This window comes from Spodoptera frugiperda, chromosome 9 (genome assembly GCF_023101765.2).
Source record: "Spodoptera frugiperda isolate SF20-4 chromosome 9, AGI-APGP_CSIRO_Sfru_2.0, whole genome shotgun sequence".
In the NCBI taxonomy this organism is placed as follows: domain Eukaryota; kingdom Metazoa; phylum Arthropoda; class Insecta; order Lepidoptera; family Noctuidae; genus Spodoptera; species Spodoptera frugiperda.
Window position 1 is genome coordinate 7,598,664 of NC_064220.1, and position 7,053 is coordinate 7,605,716.

The 7,053-nt window shown below is 36.1% G+C and overlaps 1 long non-coding RNA gene across 1 annotated transcript; it reads left to right on the forward strand.

The window, feature by feature from the left end:
- The first annotated feature begins 4,597 nt into the window (after positions 1-4,597).
- On the forward strand, positions 4,598-6,104 carry LOC126911022 (uncharacterized). The gene is made up of 4 exons (XR_007705585.1): positions 4,598-4,677; positions 4,896-5,103; positions 5,253-5,441; positions 5,760-6,104. It is a non-coding gene; the product is annotated as an uncharacterized LOC126911022 (long non-coding RNA).
- Positions 6,105-7,053: the final 949 nt, after the last annotated feature.

Sequence of the window (7,053 nt, forward strand, 5' to 3'; positions counted from 1 at the left end):
CATGTGCCGTGGTATAGATTATTTTAAAACATCTAAGTGCACGTATGCTTCGGCACGAATATTCTCGACCAAAATGATACCACGGCATCACAGAAAACCGGCGTGATACATTGATTTAAAATATCATATGACGTCACATTACACTATAAAATATAGTGAATCTATATACCTCCCTTAACGACTCCTAAACTTAACAAAGTATTGTAAGGTACATTATATGGCAAAATAAAAAATATATGTCTAATTGTTTTTTTTTAATTATCTGTCTACCCTATTGTGACTGATGAATTGTTTTCCAGTTTGTGACAGACTCCTTACATTATACCCGTAAACAAACTGGTGATAATTATTAGGCATTACAATATAGTGTAATGACCTGTATCCACTACGGGGATTACAAACTGTATTGTTATCATGATATTAAATAATTTGAATGTTTTACTTAGCAAATTGTATGAGAATATCGTTATTTAAACATTCAGGATTATATGTATGTATATCCTTTTGTTTCCTCAGTATTGTTGAACCGGGGTAATAGTCAAATAATATAATATCTCAACTTTAATATAACTGATTAAAACGAACACTAGTCTGAAAGAAACCCCTCTGACAGGTAACAAGGGTATACAATACACAGGGGAAGTTGTAGAATATATTTTATTTACTTGATATAAATGTAGAGAGAAGGGATCCCGATGGCCATTGCTTTAGGATAACGAAATCAATTCCACGCGTGAGCATCAATTCAGTTTCACAAATCGTATCGGATTAATAAAGAATTTTCACATGAGATGCGTCGTGTTTCTATTTTTAAACCCAAGCTCTGTGTTGCGAGTGTTTATGACATTTGTTTTGGTCTTTTGGAGCAGAATAATCGTATCTCCAAGTTTTCAATATAATTTAATAATTTACAGTGGTTATAAATTATGTAAATTTAAATTCCGCTGTAAGATTCAAAGTGATGATGAGTGATCATTCATTACCTGGAAGTCATTCTATGTTCAGCAGCGAACATCTGGCGTGGCTGATATGATGGTAATGGTGATTATATCATCTTGTCAGCTACAAGACGTCCTCTGTTGTTAAAAGTTAAAAGGCCCCTAAACAACCTCTGTGAGCACCAAAATACAATCTTAGTGAAAATGAAATGCACTTTTACAAAAACAAACGTGAGTTATACTATGCAATACATCTCACTCACAATACCTCGCCAAAGAAAAAGGTAATACTGTAAGCTTGTTTATACAAACCTGTTAATATCTCAGAGACACTGGATACAGGCTCTTTAAGAAATAAATCTTATTTGTAGAGGTGTGAAGTGCGGTCAGCTGCGGCCGTCAGAGATAAGTGACCCGCCCCGCGGGTCGTTGGCGGCGGGGACCCGCCCGGCGGGTCCACGGGCTCGCGTTACTTCGATAGATCATGTGCTCGAGAAGTGAACAAAAACATATCGAGCGATTTGTTTGTAACGGGTGTCCCAATAAGAACGCAACATTTAAATTTGGCGGCATTCGAAGTATTATTGTTTGACATTTGAACACGTGTTATTTTTTGTTTGTATAAGGTACGAGGTTAGTAAAAATGGAGCGCTACACGATTAAAAATGAGCCAGGTCAAGCGCAAACAGTAAATCATGATGTTCGGTATCGTAAAATGATAACAAGTCTTTTCGTACCTCGAATTGAAGAATTGGATTTGGAGGGTATGTGTTTTCAACAAAATGGCGCCACATGCCATACAACCAGAGAAACAATTGAATTGCTGCATCAGACATGTCCCGGTCGTGTTATTTCACGTTTTGGAGACCAGAATTGGCCGCCTAGATCATGTGATTTATCACCATTAGACTTTTTTCTTTGGGGTTTCTTAAAGTCGATGGTTTATGCGAATAAGCCGACGACGACTCAAGTCTTAAAAGGAAATTGGACGCTGTATTAATGAAATACCGCAGCATTTATGCAAAACGGTCATTGAAAATTTCATTGAAAGATCGCGTATGTTTCAGCAAACCAGCGGCAGCCATCTGCCCGATGTATTGTTCCATAGATAACCTCATCCTCTCTACTTTACGATATTATAAAGCTTTCACGATTTTTTTTTAAATATCTGCGTTTTATTTAAAATTTAAATCTTGTGTTCTTGTTGGGACACCCTATATTAGGATATTGCTGCTACGAAAGAAAATGGTTAGAAACATCTTAGTCAAACGTTTCTTGGTATCCATTAAAATTAAAAGCTAAAAAATACTTCACATTGTCAGTAACAAAATGTTCAAAGTTTCTAAGGATCACGACACAAATGATACAAATACAATGTTGTTATTAGCTACAAGCTGTGGTCTGACTACAGTAAGGGCGGCCGTACACGGACGGCTTCAAGCAGTTATAACCGACTGCTTGAAGCCGCGACGGCACGATGAACTATAGCCATTCATTCGCTGCCGTACACACGACTGCTCGAGCAGTCGCGAACACTTCAAGCCGTCAACAGCTTCAAGCAGTCGACGCCGACCGCTCGAGCAGTCCGTGTACGGCCGCTCTAACTGAACTCAAATAAATAGCAAAACAATAATAAAATGTCAGACAGAGTTGTTTTGGAAAATAATTGTAAAGAAATAATGAAAGCGACACATTATTGTTATAGAAACAATTTGTCAATAACATGAGCTCTAATGAGAGTCTACAAGTCTACAGTCTCCAGTTGTACAAACAGTCGTTAAATTTAATAATTTCTTTATTACACTCAATCATTATTCTGTCAATTTACTTTTAATTATCACGACTTTAATTCTCCCAAGCAGTGAACAGGAGTACAGTGTACACAATTCACATTTTAAGTCAGGGTATTATCAACTTTTCGCCAGTCAGTGACAATTACAAACTACATATGTATGTCGGAGATAGGAGATATCTCACTTTCGATATGTCGGTGAAAGGAGAATCTCACTACTCATGTCAGGAATACTTGTGGGCGTTATGACGAAGGTAGCAGTAAAATAATAAAGTCTTCGATATGGAACTATTGTTTAATTCTGTACAATGGTTACAAAGTACATGAAAGATAAATAACTGTTACAATATCAAACTAACAGGTTACAGACTAGGTATACAGTTGAAACACACGACGGTTCAATATTCGACCGCACTGGTCGGCTGCTGCACGAGAAGTGATCGACACGCCGCTCAGCCGATGAATCCTTGACTCCGTCGAGCGCCGAGGGGGGGGGGCGCTAGTGTTCCAATTCTACCCTCGATCCCGACATGTATTTTAGTTAACATTGAGTAAAATTCCCTGAGTGGATTCCAAACCCTGTTTACATGATCAATACCATCAACATCCTACAACTAAACAAAATCATATCAGAATATCAAAATATATCAGAGAATAACATTCAAACTACTAGATCCGCTTTTGTTTTTGCCAGCATCGAATGGTACTCGTATAATTTGATGCAAAGTCCCTGAAAAAGTGTCTCGATGCAAATGAGGGTATAATCTTGGCAGCGCGCCGGGCAGCGGTCAGCCTGCACCGCGCCGATAATTATATTGACGGCAGCTTATCGGGAACACCACCATTATTTTACGTTGTAACTGTTATAGGTATGTATTTGGTAAAATTTTGCACGGTTGGCGCGGTGGCTGGGCAACTGGCTGCCACGTAACGTGTAGCGGGTTCGATTTCCGCACGGAGCAACTCTTTGTGTGATCCACAAATTGTTGTTTCGGGTCTGGGTGTCATGTGCATGTGAAATTGTATGTCTGTAAACGTACCCACGACACAGGAGAAAATCCTAGTATGGGGCAACGTTTTTATTTTAAAAAAAATGATTTAGTTAACCTATGTTGTATATATTTTTTACAGTACACCAGTTCCGCCAGTACTTTCCACTGTTTGTTTGAATGTTGAGCCGTCGATCACGCTGAAACTACTAAACTAATTTTGGATGAAAGGAGAATGGCAGAATTCGTACAGCATACTTTTTGTGGTGTTCCCTGATAAAATTTGTATCACTTATTGAGGCAACTAAACCATTCATTTTTCTGTAAAAATAATATTTTTAGAAGCTGGGGTTTAGCAAATATATCAATTAAAAGATTTTAGTAACGAAACGTAATATAATGAAACAAAACGTAGAAGACATGTTTAATTAGTTGCCATTAATAAAATATCAGAAAGCTCGAAATGATAAATAAATATTTTGAAATAGAAATAACAGTAAATATAATTAACCAATTACAGGTTATACCTTAGAATATATAATTAATGCATATATATGCATAGAATCTTTATATTTATAGGAATTATTTTTGCCATCAATATTTTTTTTTAATGGCAATTATTTATTGACAGGTTTGTAATATCCCTAATCTTTCAAAGTCAGTTCAGTTTTTTGCCGTTGTTTTGTTTTGGATTATAGTTTGTAACTTCATCTAAACAATTTAGCAATTATCTGACCATTTTTACGTTGAGTTGAGCAACTGCTTCTCCGTTCTCTATCTGTTGATACTACTTTCGCGAAAGGACGCTTTATTAATTGTGTTGTGTGTTACGTGTTTTATTGAAAATGACGAGTTTGCAATGCATCAATTGCAATGCACTCGAAGAAGAAGACACGCTTTATCCAATGACGGTGAAGATATCGTCGACACTATTCGTCTGTGGACATATCTTAGAGATGTAAGTAGTTTCCACATAACATTGTGTGTACGAATGGGCCATAGTTACGAACTTCAATAACTTTTACGTGTGATATCACACTAAATAAACACATAAGTAATCGGTAACATGTATTATTTACTTGCCTTACTTGGTTTGCATAACACTGTTATAATTTATTAGTACCTATTATTTTGTTTAATGGTGAGCCATACTCAAAATCTTTTAATTATTTCTAGATTACACCAGATGACCATGTTTACCATGAATGCTGGCAGCTAGCTAGTCATTCATGTTCTTCTGATAATATGCCGAGAAGACACATAGGCCATCAGTGTTTGTGTTGTATGTGGACAACCCATACTAAGAATCAGGCAATGCAGAATTTTGATTGAAGAAGAACAAAGAACGGCATACACAATTGCTACTTGGATCTAACCACGACAGGTATTAATAAGAACAAGTATTATAACTTTTATCAATTCGGTATTTTATTTATTAGAAATAAACTAAGAAATAAAACAATGTAAATATTTTCCACTAATAGCATGTATATTTAAATGAAAGCTTTTCTTTATTTATATTATTTATTTTAGCTTCATCCTGAAGATAAAGCTTGTGTGCGGTGTTGGTTAAGAGTGAGAATTAAGGATACTTCACTAAATGAAGATATTCAATCCATTGAACCTAATCAGCAGAAAAGTGATAACTCTGAACTGATGTGTGCTGCATGTGGTCAAAGTCTTACTCCCAACAACACTGCTTGTTTGTTGGAGCACCAGCAGGTAAATAATAATATGAAATAACATATTTTTAGTAATTAGCTTCTAAAAACGCAATCCTAAGAGCAATTACAATTTTATGTTGCTAAATGTAAGACACTAATGATGTTGGCTCTACTAACAACAACAAAAGGATACTGGTCTTTCCATTCTCTACTCCAGTGAACAATAAATATATTTAGTATTTTTGGAAAGGTCTTTGGTAAAAACCAATCATTGTGTGTCGAGATTTATTCTCTAGCCTGGTCATGTTTTGCGCAATTTATATCTATCATATGTAAATGCTTAATATTGTATTACATGAATGTTATTTATTTACAGACCAAGACTGGGGCCAAGTATGCAATTTGAACTTCTATGTTCCAGATGGTCTATGTTGCTTCAAGCTAAAATAAAGTCCTGCCACTCTTCTCCTAGAACTTATTTTGTTTTCATAGTTGCAGAAACAAATATGAATAGCCGGGACACCATCAAAAGTGATTGCTGTAATTGTATTGTAGGTTTAAGAACAGTGGGATGCTGCTCACATGTTATGAGCATTCTTTGGTATTTGAGTTATGCTTGCCATGAGGGTATGACCCGACCTGCCCCTTTCTTGGATGAAGTAATATTAAGAACCAATCAAGTAATTATAAGAAAATAAAGTAAATGAAATTCCTACAAAAACTAAGTTGTTTTATTTACCTACACTGAAAACTTCATCAGCTCTTAATCATTATCAAACTATTGTAGACCGCTGCTGGACATAGGTCACTCCTTAAGCACGCTACTGAATGGGTAAATTCTCATGTCAATTTATCAACTTCCTATATTCTTTTTCATTTAAACAATGTTTATGTGCTTAGTGCTTACACATGATAAAGAACAAAGGGTAATGTTGGGACCACCTCTCAATAGAAATGAGACCCTTCTATAGATAAATATTCTCAAACTGAATAAACTTACTAAAGTACTACAATTAAGCTTAAGCAATTAACCTTTTTTATGCAATAAGTTGGTAAACGAGCAGACAGATCATCTGATGGTAAGCAATCGCCGCCGCCCATGTACACCTGAGGCGTTAGAAGTACGTTGCCGGCCTTTTAGGGGTTCGGAATTTAAGGGTTGTTAGGGAAGGGGTAATTGCGCCTCCGGTAACCTCACTCACTCAACGAAATACAACGCCAACGCGAAACAAACTCTTGACAATGATGATAGTAGCTTACTTTATTACAAGATAAATGTTCCATAAGTCATTTCTTATCTTCCTACTCTTTCTCCTTCCGAAACACGAAGGAGACTTTCTATGATGGTCACCCATCCACACACCAAAGTCGGCAAGGGTTGCTTAACCTTGGCGATTGACCTGTGCTTTTGATATTATTAACAACAAGCTTCTCTACTAGCCCATACCTATTATATGTATATTCTACCTTATAAATAATATGAAAATCTTGTAAAATATCCATATTTACAGAATATTCCCATTGACCATAGACAAACCTAACCTCAAACATAAAACTGGCTATATCTCTTATCTCCCAACTTCTAAAAATCTGAGAATTTTTATAGGGCTTTCCAATCATGTTTACTACCAATTAAACCCAAAAATATTCGGGTACACGAAAATTTTTTG